General features: G+C 41.7%; 1 protein-coding gene across 1 annotated transcript in view; it reads right to left on the bottom strand.

The window, feature by feature from the left end:
- The window catches only part of zbtb44 (zinc finger and BTB domain containing 44), a 45,121-nt gene extending 36,838 nt beyond the window's left edge, over positions 1–8,283 (bottom strand). The window contains exon 1 of the mRNA XM_061718711.1: positions 8,028–8,283. The gene's annotated coding sequence lies outside the window, so the exon portion shown is untranslated. The remainder of the gene's footprint in view (positions 1–8,027) is intronic.
- Positions 8,284–14,902: the final 6,619 nt, after the last annotated feature.

The following is a 14,902-nucleotide window of genomic DNA, read 5'->3' as shown; positions in this document are numbered from 1 at the left end:
AATATATCGGGATATGACTTTTGGTCTGTCAGCTTATGTCCAATGTAGCATAGCATAACAATATTAAAAGGTTCTTTATTGTGATGTGGTATGAATGGAAGTTCAATCGGTATATCAGCACCTCATACCAACTGCTAGCTCCTGCACCAAATCTGTGTTTTAGCTGATTTAGTCATATTGACAAACACAGAATGGGCATAATGGATGTAATATTGTATCCTGATGAAACTTGTGGTTTACACGTTAGGCCCTCTCAGAGTGTAAGCACTGGATTTAAAAAGGCAAAAAAAACAACTTCTCAGGGGTTTTTTATCTAAAAGTGTTTAACAAGGCTACACGGTTTCTCTGTAGATAATCCCATCCCATTCTCCTCCTTCAAAAATACACTCCCAACCAGTGTTTCCGCTAGAAAAAATTGGGTTTCAATTTACCGGACAAATGTTTGAAATTCCGGTCACATAGGCTATATGAATTTATTGAGGTTAAAAATAAATCATATGCAGTAGTACGATATCAATGCAAGTCATTAAATAGTATTTTTATTGAAAAACAGGGTATTTAAAATAAAATAAGTCCCGTCAATTGACTCGCGAGCGTAACTTCAAAAAATAAATAAATATTGCAGAAGCTTGCGCGTAACCTACGCCGTAAGGTACGCGGTAGGGGTGGGCGGTACACCGGTGTCATAGTCATCACCGGTGTGAAACTGCGCCACGACATGGATTTTGCAATACCGTCAATACCGTAATAAATCAATTATAAAATAATAAGCCTAAATAAGGCATTAAAAACGTCGGTGATATGCAAGGTTTGCTGCCGTGTTGTGACAGCAAGAGGTTGAAACACAAGCAACCTGTTTCATCACTTGAAAAACACGCACGCCCGTGAATATGAAGACGCAACCCGGGCCAAAACGTGCGCAAGTGGGACCAGCAGCTGGTCCCGCTGGGACCGCTGCTTCGCTGCTCCGCTGGTGCTGCTGAGCAACACCAGCGGAGCAGCGGTCCCAAGACTACGCAGCTTTCAATGCAGGCATCGTTTACTGCTGCTACACCTTACGACAAGAGTAGTAAGAAATGCAGGGCTTAAAGTATTCCGGCACCGTGCCGGTTCTCCGACGTACGGAGTTTTTTTTCTCTTAATGAATGTCGGTTTAAAAGAATCTTTGCCCAGAAGAAAAAAAGAGTGACAAAAAAATACCCATAACCATGTTCTTCTCTCGAAAAAACACACCTGTACCGCGGGCTTTAGAAGAAAGAGACGCTGCAGCGCGAGTCGGGATCCAGCGGCTCAGAACAGCAGTGAAATACGTGCGAGGCGGTGCTGAACTCCGCAATTTGAAGCTTTGTATAATAATTGTAAAAAAAAAAAGGGTTGCTACTATGTGAATATCACTTATCACGGGTTCTTTTTGGAACGTAACCCTCTCGAAAAACAAGGGATTACTGTATATGAATACTCATGGCATAAACCTGTCAAGTTTTGGATTTAAAATTAAGGGAAATTTTCCACCACCAGCTGTCCAACCAGCCCAACCGAGGTCCAGTATTACATTTTAAGACAGGTTTACAAAATATTTAAAATATAATATAATAAAAATAAATATAATATATATATATATATATATATATATATATATATATATATATATATATATAAAATATATATATATATATATATGTATGTAAGATCTTTAGGTTTTTTGCCAAATAAATATGTTGAGAATGCATAATACTCTCCCATGTCTCTTTTTGATAAGGATACTACCATTTACTTATTATATTATAAAAATATTAACCTTATTCACATAAAGGGACAGGACAGGCTACTCCTCCCAAAACGTACCAAAAAATACCGTGATATTATACCGTCACCGTTCAAAAGATGAAAAATACCGTGATATTAATTTTAGGTCATATCGCCCACCCCTAGTACGCGGCGACGCATACTCTATGCCGTAGGCTCTGCGTCGGTGCGACGCGGAACCATAAATCAACGCACACGTGGATGTCGGCGCCGCAGCTCCGCTTCCTCCCGGCTCCCGGGACCGAGGCTCGGCGTGTCGCTCCGCGGTACTACCGGGGACTCTAGTCCCGCAGCACCAGTGAGTATTTTCACCGGACATTTTGACCGGAGAGATTATAAAATACCGGACTTCGGCATATTTTACCGGACAAAGTCCGGCAATTACCGGACAATGGAAACCCTGCTCCCAACATTAATCTGTGATCATTGCACATGTTTGTAATTCTTCCAGACCAGCGCTACCACTTTTTACTTTTTTTTATGTGTCGTTTGATTGTTTGTTTCACTGTGATTGTATGTGCATGATTCTTTGTGCTGCCTCTTGCCCAGGTCGTCATTGTAAATGAGAAACTGTTCTCAATTGACTGGTTAAATAAAGGTTAAAGTAAAAAATAAACAAAATATGCACCGCAGTCACAGCCACACCTGCACCTGCATGGCAGCCACAGCCGCACCTGCACCGCAGTCAGACCTGCACCTGCATATGTAAGGCAGTCACACTTGCCACACAGCCACACCTGCACCGCAGTCACACCTACATGTGCACCGCAGTCAGCCACACCTGCACCGCAGTCACACCTGCACCGCAGTCACACCTGCACCGCAGTCACACCTGCACCTACATATGCACGGCAGTCACACCTGCACCTACATATGCACGGCAGTCACACCTGCACCTGCATATGCACCGCCATCACACCTGCACCTGCATATGCACCGCAGTCACACCTGCACCGCAGTCACACCTGCATATGCACCGCAGTCAGCCACACCTGCACCGCAGTCACACCTGCACCTACATGTGCACCGCAGTCACACCTGCACCTGCACCGCAGTCACACCTGCACATGCACCGCAGTCACACCTGCACCTGCACCGCAGTCACACCTGCACCTGCATATGCACCGCAGTCAGCCACACCTGCACCGCAGCCACACCTGCACCGCAGTCACACCTGCACCGCAGCCACACCTGCACCGCAGTCAGCCACACCTGCATTGCACAACAGTCAGCCACACCTGCACCTGCACCACAGCTGCACCGCAGTCACAGACACACCTGCACTATCGTATGCACCACAGCCACACCTGCACAGCAGCTACACAGACCTGTGAGCATCGCAATCCACTACCATGTCATATTGACAAACAGATCCTAATTCTTCTTCACTGCTGTAAAAGCCAGAACAGGAAGTTCTGAGCTGTTAATATGAGCAATCTACACATAATTAGCTCTATGTTGCCAATATGAAGTTATTTCAGGATGCTGATTATGCACTGATAAGGTTTACAAAGGTAGCAAAAATGTTGCTAAATGTAAAATGCTCTATTGGCGTGCAAAAAGAGTGACCTAATAACGTTTGTTTTTCAGAATTAGAGAAAAAAAAACTGAAAGTCTCAGCATTAACAGGCAACACTTACTGTCCTGGGCGGCCAGCTCCTGTCAGACATAGAAAGGGTTGGATGTGAGGCTTGGAGTCATAGTACCGGTAGCTGGATCAGAAACATCTCTGAAACTGCACCAGACTGAGACTGAACATGACGTTTGCTAAGAGGAGCGCTGGTGTCCAGCTTCATGTCGGGTACCTGGACCTCTGACAGGTATGAGATCGCTACACAGTATCAGCAGATACACAAAGCCCAGGTAAAAGATTCAGAAAGGAAAAGGGCATCATCTGGCATGTAAACAATAACTATGACAAAAAAAAGTCCCAAGACATGGAAGACAATAAAAAGCCCCATAAGAATAAAAACCGAAAATATAATATGTCAGAAACTAAAACGAGAAGAACTAAGGTGCACAAATGAAAACACAGAGTCCACAACCATGTGGTGGTGTCGCTGCCAACAATTGTTGGACGGAGGAGTACATCCTTCCACCCAGACAGAAGATGTCAGGTATGTAGACGGCCCATGCGGCCCAGAATCCATCGTGTTTACACTGCTAAATGAATGTGGTCACGTGTGGTCCAGACCTAGTGTGGTGTGACTGGTGGGATCTGACTGCCTGCTGGGAGCGCCACACTCGGCCTCCACTTCTTACCAGCTAACTCACTACAGATGTTAATACAAGGTGTGACCGGGCCCACAAATGGACCTTACCGAATCACCAGGGGATGTGTTCCAGGCATTTCTCTGCTTCAAAGATACGTTATTTTTTCTGTTAGGGTTTCTACCCAGTGTGAGGGCCGCTTGGGAGCGAGCTGGTACGACACTTTGTAATCACACAATCTGGTTTTCACAGCATAGACGGTTAGCTTGAATGTGTAATTGAGCTGTTTGAAACACATTTAATTTGATGACACCAGCGTTGTTAACAAACTTCAACCATTATAAATGTGTTAAAATCAACTTCAGGGTACAATAAAAAGTGAAACAGCAAGCTAGTTCCATTTAGTGGTCATTTACTGCTTAGTTTTGTACATGACCTTTCACGGTGCATTGTGGAATATATTCTGTCCATATATATATTAGGGCTGTCAAAGTTAACGCGTTAACTTAACATCCTCTTAACGCCGACAATTTTTTTAACGCACGATTAACGTGCAAGATTAAAAAAAAAAAAAAAAGCGCATTATATAATTTCTGGTGGTCGACGGCACCCGTAGCTGGAGGAAAAGTATTGTAGCGACCCTGATATGGGAGAGTTGGGGAGATCAGCCTGTATCCTCTCGTCTCTCTGCCTGTCACCGAACTGCATGTGATGTCATGAAGGCTGCGTGCCGGCGGTGGGCAGAGGGAGGGGGGGCTGAACCCCTAGTTTCTTCTTCAGGGGTCCTTATTCAAGTTGTTGGGGAATCAGCCCGGGAAGTGAGAGTTCTAGTCTGCCTTGCTCTTTGTTTATGGCTGGAAACCTGTTCGTTACCGTCCTGGTAATAAACGGGCGAGTGGTAGAGAAGAGCCCGTCTCCACCTGCTCTGTGAAATGTTACAGTATGGTGGATTACTGCGTGAACTTTTTTGAAAAGCGAGGAAAGATGGAGAATGAAAAGGGACTTTTGAACAGCAAGTTCACTTTCAAAAAGATGCCAGATGGTTCGCTGAACAAGACTAAAGTTATCGGCACGTACTGTCGATTTGAAATGAATTACCATCGAAGTACGACGAGTCTCAAATACCACTTACAGCCAAACACATGACCCATGCAGAGTGCGAGCGCGCACGGGCACCCGCCCCGCCGTCAAAAGCAGACAACGCTGGATAGCAGCTTGCTAAAAAGGCGTTTTGATCCCACTTAGAAGGGGATATTTTTTGAGCCTTTTATTTTCCTCCATATGAGGTCCACATAATTACATGAAAAATTCAACTGACCAATGCACTTCTTGTACAATGTTTGTGATGCATATGGTTCATTGTTTTACATTGAGCTGATTAAAAAACAAGGAATCTTTAAGTTAGTCTTTACGAGTGCAAAGTTGGAGACTGCATTGTGTTTGTATTTATGAAGGAATGTTACACATTCAGGTCAAAAGCTTTTTTTGTGGAAAGTTGAATAAACATTGGTATAAAGCAAGCATATTTTCCTTTTCTCATGTTGTAAACAGTATTAAAAATACAATATATATATATATATATATATATATATATATATACATACATATATATTTATTAACAGTTTTCAGTATTGGAACACCAAGGAAATGCAGCCAGCAATCTAACTTTGGCAGTAAAGCCAAAGCGAAACTAATAAAAGTTGCTGCTCCTTGCTGACTGTCCCTAATCCACAGGGTTGCTATGGAAACCTACAGGCAGAAAGCTAATGTAAACATGACAAAATGCGGGGCTGTGAACAATCGCCAACATTGTACCTTTAAGGTTTAAGCAACGCAGAACTAAAAGGAGTTGCAGCTCCTCTAGGGACCACTAGGGTCTGGATCCAACAGTGAGTCCATCTCTTTTGACCTCCAGGTTAAAATGTTTTCTGGTTTCGCAACAAAGACATCCGCAATGTTCACCAGCAGCTCCACCTCCAGTGTGGACGGGTGAAGCACCGGGAAACCACGCCTACATTTGGGGGCGTGGCCAGGTATTTCAGCCTCCGCCTGTCACCTGGAAGGGGGCGTGGCGGAGGCTAAGAGGAGCGGAGGCTGGCATTTCTCAGTTTTTCTGTTCTACCCGCCTTACAAAAACAAGCACATGTGCGCGACTGAAACATGCGGAAGAGGCATGACCGTCAACGTGCAAACACGCAACAGGTGAACGTGTTATAAGCAGTACGGGAGTTGAGGGGGGATGAGGGGGGATGGCATCCCCCCTGAAATAAAAACGGTCAAAATCCTCCCCCCTGTAAAACTGCCATCCCCCCTTTCCATCCCTTATGTCATTTCATCAATGAATGTGGTTTTACTGCTATTTCAACATTTAGTCATCACCAGAAAAATAACACCAGAAAAATACTTTTCACCTGTTTCAAGTAAATTTTCACTTGAAATAAGTAGGAAAATCTGCCAGTGGGACAAGATTTATCTTTTTATTACAAGCAAAAAAATCTTGTTTCACTGGCAGATTTTTCTACTTATTTCAAGTGAAAATCTACTTGAAACAGGTGAAAATTGTTGTTTTTTCCAGTGATGAGTCTTGTTTTAAGTGTAATGAGATTTTTTTTACTAAAATTAGACATTTTAATTAGAAATAAGACAAATATTCTTGTGGAGATTTTGAGTTTTTTGCAGTGATCCATTTTCCTTATCCTGTGAAGGACAGAGTCATATTTTATTTTTGTGTTTTGATGTATTTGATGTAAGCCCAGTGGATATTTAAAGCTTACAGAAGGCTGCATTTAACTGCTGCTATGTCATTCCTGCAGTATTTCTGCAGGTGTTTTGGTCAGTGCTATTATTTGTAATATATTATATTATTTGTAATCAGTACAAATTATCTGTCCCCATATGATAAAATCCACCACCCCCCCTGATTTTTTATTTTTTATTTTTTTACAACTCGAGTACTGGTTATAACGGTTCATTAACAAACAGAAATAACAGCGTGAACACAGCCGATGTCAGCCAGGACATGCACACCTTCACCTGTTACAGTTGTCAGCATCTAACAAACAAGCCCCGCAGGGACTGACGGTCGATCTCATGTTTGAGTTCATGTACAGGACTGTCTCAGAAAATTAGAATATTGTGATTTTCTGTAATGCAATTACAAAAACAAAAATGTCATACATTGTGGATTCATTACAAATCAACTGAAATATTGCAAGCCTTTTATTATTTTAATATTGCTGATCATGGCTTACAGTTTAAGAAAACTCAAATATCCTATCTCAAAAAATTTGAATATTCTGGTAATCTTAATCTTAAACTGTAAACCATAATCAGCAATATTAAAATAATAAAAGGCTTGCAATATTTCAGTTGATTTGTAATGAATCCAGAATGTATGACATTTGTTTTTTTAATTGCATTACAGAAAATAAAGAACTTTATCACAATATTCTAATGTTCTGAGACAGTCCTGTGATGTCTATTACAACAGAAGTTGTCTCTAGGATCTTTCCAGAGACCAGAACATAAACCCCGAGCAATTATTACATAAACATAACATAAAAACTCACAAGTGACACAAGTAACAGATTAAAACCAGCTTCTTCCTCACTAAAGTGAGGCTAATGCTCAGTCAGCTCTCTGGACATGTGTTTATAACTCTAACACTGGCCTTAGGACACACAGATCTGTAGAAAACAACATAAACAAGACTTGTTTCGTTTTGTTTTCGTTTATTATCTCCGCCTGAAGCGCCTCTGCTGCCCGTTAAGGCTGATTTATGGTTCCGCGTTAAATCGACGGCGTAGGGTACGCGGCGACGCGCAACGTAGACACTGCGTCGATTTAACGCAGAACCATAAATCAGCCTGTAGCCGCCTAGCCTTGGAGCTAACGGTCTGACGCAACCCCGTGTCACATCGCTGCTCTTTCCAGCGCAGAAAACGACTAACAGCGGATAAATAAGTGGATGGATGTAGAGGGAGCGGGTTGCATGTAGTGAAAGGGTCTACCTGGCGGCGGCTGAGGGGCAGCGGGCCCTCCGGATCACGGCGGCGGGTCCGCGGCTCCGCGGGTCCGCGGCCGGAGACAGCGGGGCTCCGCTCCGGTCCGCTCCGGTCCGCTCCGGCAGCTGTCAGGCCGCCAGCAGCTCCGGCCCAGCCTTCAGAAACCCTCTCATTAATTCACATCAGATTGGGAGACGTGGTTGTGGTTAAAAGTGGCCCGGTGAGCGTTTTTTTGGTCCTTTGTGCCGTCCTCTCTGGAGCGCTGGTGTACTCCCACAATGCACCGCGCTGCCTCACTGTACTCCACTGTACCGGAGGAAACAGGAAGTACAGGACTGACACAAACACAGCTGCAGCACAAATGCCATACTAACCCTAATGAGATAAGTAACAGTAAGTAGTAAGTAAGTGAGATTTTTTACTGCGTCCGAAACATATATTTCATATTTCAATGTCATTTGGGCAAGTACCTTCATGAGCAACCTCAACTCTATCTTAATCCTGCAAAAACGTTTTATCAAAATGATTACATTTTCCAATAGACTTACTAGATCCACCCCATTGTTCCAATCCCTAAGTATTCTCCCTATTTCTGCTGTAAATGTTTTTCAGATTTGTCTTTTTGTCTATCACAAGCTACTTCCAACCTGTTTTCATTCTTTATTTCAATTTAATTCCCAAATTCATCATTTAATACTAGGTATTACAAACAATCTCCATCCCACCTTTTTCAGGACTACTTTTTCCTCAATTTTCAGTTGGGTTCAGAGGTTCCTCTTTATTGGAACACCTTACCACTCAATATTAGAGAATGCTCGAGCACAAATAATTTCAAAAAACAAATCAACTTTTTTGCTAACCCAACTTAGCAAAGCTTAACAACTAATTTCCAGAACTTCTCTGCACATCCTCATCAGATGCCTGTTTTTCTAGTAATTTAGCTTATTCTCCTTAGCTTAGTAGTGATTTTACATATCTCTGTAGAGATTGTTTGTTTCATTACAGGAGGACCACTCGACAATGGGTTTTTTTGGTTCCTCCTGCACATTTTTTTTCTGTTACATTGTATTTCTTTTTTTGTTTCCTTTTTTTTCTACATTCTGTTCGTCTTAATTTTTGGCAGTAAGTAAGTGAGATTTTTTAATGCGTCCGAAACATTAGTCTCATTCCAGAGAAATGTATTAGTATGGATTGATGGACACTAGCTAAGCAGAAACTTCCCACAATGCAATGCAGCGGTGTTTGGTTGTTAAGTGATACGTATATGTTATAAGTATATTATTAAGTATAATAATATTATTATATAATAATACTATTATAATATCCGTATATAATAATATTATATAAATCATCTTGTTCGGGCCAGGATAAAGGGGAAAGAGCGGAGCGGAGCTGCTACTGCTGCTGTGACAGGAGTTGTTACCATGGTAACAACTCCCCCCTCCGAATGGCAGGAAGTATACTTTTTGAGTATATACTGTTTAGTATGGCATTTCGGACGCACCACATGACTTAACATCGCTTTTTATCCACACTTCTTCTTTATAAGTCACTGTTAGGGCTGTAAATCCTGTTACTCTCAGACAACAAAGTTAGAACCGTGACACCTGACGACGTCTTAAATATTAATAAATACACCGCTCCACATATACTCATGTTCTCTGGATTGCTCTTAATCATTTTATAAATGCTAAAGTTGATTCTTCCTTTAAGTTGAGCATTCAACATGTACTATTTGGTGTATCAAAAAACAATATGACAAGCCCAGACAAAGTATATTTAATCAACCTTCTCCTAATTATTGCTAAATATCATATTCACTGTACTAAATTTGCTAGCCAATGTACAAATATAATTGTTTTCAAAGCTCTATTTATATTGTATTCAGACAGTCTTATACAGAGCATAAAACCCAAAGCAGTTAAAACGAGAAGCCTATGTGAAAAACATGATATTTCCTGATCTTTGGTTTTTATTTATTTTTCCTCCTTAAACATCAAGCCTTCTATTTTATTTTGATATATAATTTACTGTATTTAATTTGTAACTTTATTTTATCCTGAAGTTTTGTACCTTTTCTGTATATATCTGTCAATAAAAAAATAAATAAATAAATACACCGCTCTCATACCCAAATTTTTTTATTTCATTTATTTATATATTTATTTCAAAACAGGGACAGTGCACAATGAGACATTCATCTTTTGCAAGAGAATATACATTGTGCCAGGTTGTAGCACTTGCTATTTTCCACCTGTAGTCCCTGGGCAGGTTGATGAAATACTACATAAAAATGAGTATAGAAAAAGAAAAAATAAGTAAAAGAGCAGAACAAAGCAAAAAGACCATAGATAAAATAGATAAATAAAACATGGAAGCAGATTCAACAGAGTATGGGATCTGTCAGATGTTGGCACCTAAGATTAAAGCTAGGCTGTCCCCCCCCGAAAAAACCCACCTAATGACTCGTTTATTCTCACCAGCACACATCTAGATTCCCATCGTTATTCTGGACTCAAACTGCTCACAGTGCAGCAAATGAAAACAAAATAAAAACAAAATAAAAATCACTGGAGTGGGACTTAGTATGAGATACATTACAAAGTCATGTGAAAAACAACAGCATACACAGGTTTCAATGTGCAATTTATTACCAGTAGTGATGTCAAAATGAGGAAAAAGCTAATAACTGTGAGCTATCTATCTATCTATCTATCTATCTATCTATCTATCTATCTATCTATCTATCTATCTATCTATCTATCTATCTATCTATCTATCTATCTATCTATCTATCTATCTATCTATCTATCTATCTATCTAGCTATCTATCTAGCTAGCTATCTATCTATCGGCGGCAGTAGCTCAGGTGGTAGAGCGGGTCGTCCAATGATCGGAAGGTCGGCGTTTCGAATCCTGCTCTGTCCCAGTTTGCTGTCGTAGTGTCCTTGGGCAAGACACCTTACCCACCTTGCCCCGTGTGAATGTGTGTGAATGTGTATGAATGTTGGTGGTGGTCGGAGGGGCCGTTAAGGCGGGAATATACTCTACGTTGGTGCCTGCGTACCCTGCGTACGCGTCTGTTCGGCTCCCAGCGTACCTCGCGTACCACACGACGAGAGCCCGTCATACCGATGGTGACCAATAGGGGGCAGTAAGCAGAGCAACAGTTGGAAAAGCTACTTATATTAAGTAGCAGAAGTAGTAGTAGCAGCAGCGGTAGCAGATTAGAAAAACGAACAAGTTTACAGGACAATATTGGATGATGTAGGAGATTATAACATCGTGTGAATGTGTTTGAATGTGTATGAATGTTTGGTGGTGGTCGGAGGGGCCGTTTGGCGCGATATGGCAGCCACGCTTCCGTCAGTCTGCAGCGCAGCTGTGGCTACGTACAGACGGAGCTAACACCGGGGAGAATGTGTATGAATGAATAATGATCTCTGTAAAGCTCTGGGTGCCTAGAAGGAAGCTAAAGAAAACCACAGCATTATTATTATTATTATTATTATTATTATTATTATTATTACTCTTTATTAATTTTTATTACTTATTTATTATTACTTTTTTACCCCCTTCCCTGTGTGTCTGTGTACTGCTGCTACGTGAGTTTCCCCGTTGAGGGAGTAATAAAGGACTATTTTATCCTATCTTATTATTATTGCTTATTATCAAAAATGGATAGTCTGTCCAGACTAATTTATCCGGCATTCTCCTTACATACATATAACATAAATATATACATAAATACATATATTTAAATACGATAATGAAGAGAATTATCCATTAAAAAATGCTCATCCTAACAAGGAACTTGCAAAAACAAGTAAAATAATAAAAAAAAAACATCGGCTGTGAGCTGGAGACAGTCCTGTCAAAAGTTGAGGCCTGGAAAAAAATATTTATTTGGGGGCATTTCTTTCGATTTAAGCTGCAATGGATTATGGGTATTGTTGTTTTTTGCATTGTGTTGCGTTCCGTGAAGAGTTGTGGTTTTATTATGATCGTAATGGTTTGTGGATGTTTATGGGCAGTGTTAGTGCATCATTAGACCCTGCTTTTATTCTTTGTATTTTAAGAACCGACACCAGAACTTAAGTTGGTGGATGAGAAATCGTTCCGCTTTATTGTCACGCGTATTATATACTGACGGATGAAGACCAATGTACACGTTTATTGAGTCTTACACATTGTGGATGTCCGCGATCACCACTCTCATAAGCAATATGAACAATATAAACTTATATTTAAAACATGAAGCATCACAATCTGATTCCTCCGCTACAGAAATAAAGACGAGTTGTTCCAACGGGATTATCGAGGTGCAAACGTGAGAAATAAAGAGCAAAGTTCCTGTAACTCGGAGTGTTGCATCCGCAGGAGCAGAGACCGGTCTTAGTCCCGGTCCATCACCGGAGAAACACTATCTGGATCCTGCAGCAGCTGCAGCCGACTCCATATCAGACTCTGAAAGTTGCCTAAACATTCAATAAAAACTTTATTCATCATTGCTGAATCACATCAGTTCATACCAACCAACCTTTTCATGACATCTTAGTTTTATTTTAAAAGACAACTTTACAGAATCGGTTTTTCGCTGCAAAATGTATTTGAATGTTTTTATGTCCAGACACAGTCATGGGATGTTTTAGGATCTGGCTTTTATCTCCAGTAGTCGTCCCATACGGTCGTCATGGTGACAGAGATGTCTGACCTGTAGCAGCTCCAGCTGAAGCATCATGTTGGTCTGAACCGGAGCAGCTGGTCCAGTTCAGGACAGAGATCCAGAAGATCCTCTTGGTACCTGAACCAGCTGATGGTTCAGTCTTAGTCCTGGACCAGCAGATCCAGACTAAACCAGCTGATGGTTCAGTCTTAGTCCTGGACCAGCAGATCCAGACTAAACCAGCTGATGGTCCAGACTTAGTCCTGGACCAGCAGATCCAGACTAAACCAGCTGATGGTCCAGTCTTAGTCCTGGACCAGCAGATCCAGACTAAACCAGCTGATGGTCCAGTCTTAGTCCTGGTCCAGCAGGTCGGTGTGATCTGATCATCAGCAGGTTCCTCTAACGGAGCCAAAGCTCCATCGGGATTTGCAGGTTCCATCGTTGAGCTCCTTTAGTTGTTTGTTCAGATCATGTGGTTGATTGTGAGATTGTTGCAGCTCCACTCTTGTGTAACTTATCTGGTGATGTGGGGACTGTTGTGTCCTTCACGTGGTCGTGAACTTATTGCTGACGTCACGTTTAGGGATGCAAATTATCGATTATTTCATTAATTGACAGTTGATAACCTTATCGATCGATCATCGATTAGTTGATAAGCGGCGTTTTTCCCCCATCTGAGATACAAACATAATTTTTTTTGCTTATATAAAATACAAAGGACATTTTAATGTATTCCTTAATCAAATATTTATTTGATACAAAAGTAACAAAAAGACATTTTTGTACCACAAGGAATATAATATAAAGTGCACTTCAAGGCTATTAGTAGTAGCAGCAGCCATAATTGTGTCATTTGTGTCAAGCAAATTTTAAGTTCTAGTTACGTTTTAAGTTAGAGTTTTGGCAGTGTTCAAAATAAAATTATGAGACCTGCTGTATTGGAGCACATTTTCTTTTAGTTAAAACTGTAGCGGGGACAGATGTTTAGAGAAACCTATGTATGTTCCGGGTGAAGGCTGATTTATGGTTCCGCGTTACAACGCAGAGCCTACGCCGTAGGCTACGGCGGGGGCTCTGCGTCGATTTAAGGCGGAACCATAATTCAGGCTTTAGGGGAACATATCGGAGAACAACCAGAAGAATATAGAGTGGATTAAAAATAAAAGTTAAGCACTGAGCTACATGTGTCTCCCGTCTGGGCCATTGCAGACTCATTGCCTGAGCATGTTACTAAAACCAAACATATCCGCAGTCTCTTTCTTCTAACTTTATGTGCGCGGAGCAGCGCGTTGTGTCGCATTAAATGTGGTCCGGGCGTAATACCAGCTGGTGAAATTAAACGAAAAAAATAAATAAATAAATAGATTAATTGTAATCGTTAATTTTAATCGGGTAATTTCATAACGGCAATTAATCGAAAATCGATTAATTGTTAACATCCCTAGTCACGTTTCCTCATATTCTGCAACTTCATCACCAGTGAGTGTCGCCAACGGACAAAACCTCAGAAAAGTGCGTACACCAGCCTTAATGTGTGAGTGAAGGACCGCAACTTTCTACGTTCAAGTCAATTTTTGTACATCCGACCGTGAGCGTAGAAAGTGGCGTACGCATGTTTTTTGTGCGTCACACGTTTTGTACATGAGGCCACAGGTCTCTCCTGTGTGAGCCTCACTCAATTGGTCCTCGTAAAACTCAGAATCCAATTCAAAATGTTACTAAAAATGTTAGCCGTCTCACAGCAAGAAGGTCCCGGGTTTAATTCCTGCCGGGGACGCTGTGGGCGCTGAAGTGCGTGTTAGTTCCCCCATGACTTCAGCTCCCACACCCTGGGTGGGGTTGGCGAAAGGGCCTTTCTGTGTGGAGTTTGCATGTTCTGTGAGCTACCCTCACAAAAACATGCAACAGTCCTGGACTACACATGCCCCCTCTGGCCAAGCGGGGAACAGATGGGGTGGGGAGGATCCGGCCGGAATAACGTGATCCTTCCACGCGCTACGTCCGGTCAGAGAAACCCCACCCTGTCTGGTGAAAAGAAGTTGCCTGCTCACTCCTCAGGTAAGGAGGAGACCTGAGCTCAGTGCAGGGCCCTCCCGGGGTTGGTAGAGGGAGCAATGCCCAGGACTGACTTGGGTAGGAGCACTAGGTGACAAGTATTGGGGAAAAAAAACAGGATAAAAATATTAAATAAACTTAAAACCTTTCTGTTAAG

This window comes from Cololabis saira, chromosome 4, assembly GCF_033807715.1.
Source record: "Cololabis saira isolate AMF1-May2022 chromosome 4, fColSai1.1, whole genome shotgun sequence".
Classification (NCBI taxonomy): Eukaryota; Metazoa; Chordata; class Actinopteri; order Beloniformes; family Belonidae; genus Cololabis; species Cololabis saira.
The sequence above is the reverse complement of the archived record's forward strand: the minus strand, read 5'-3'. Positions and strand labels throughout refer to the sequence as shown.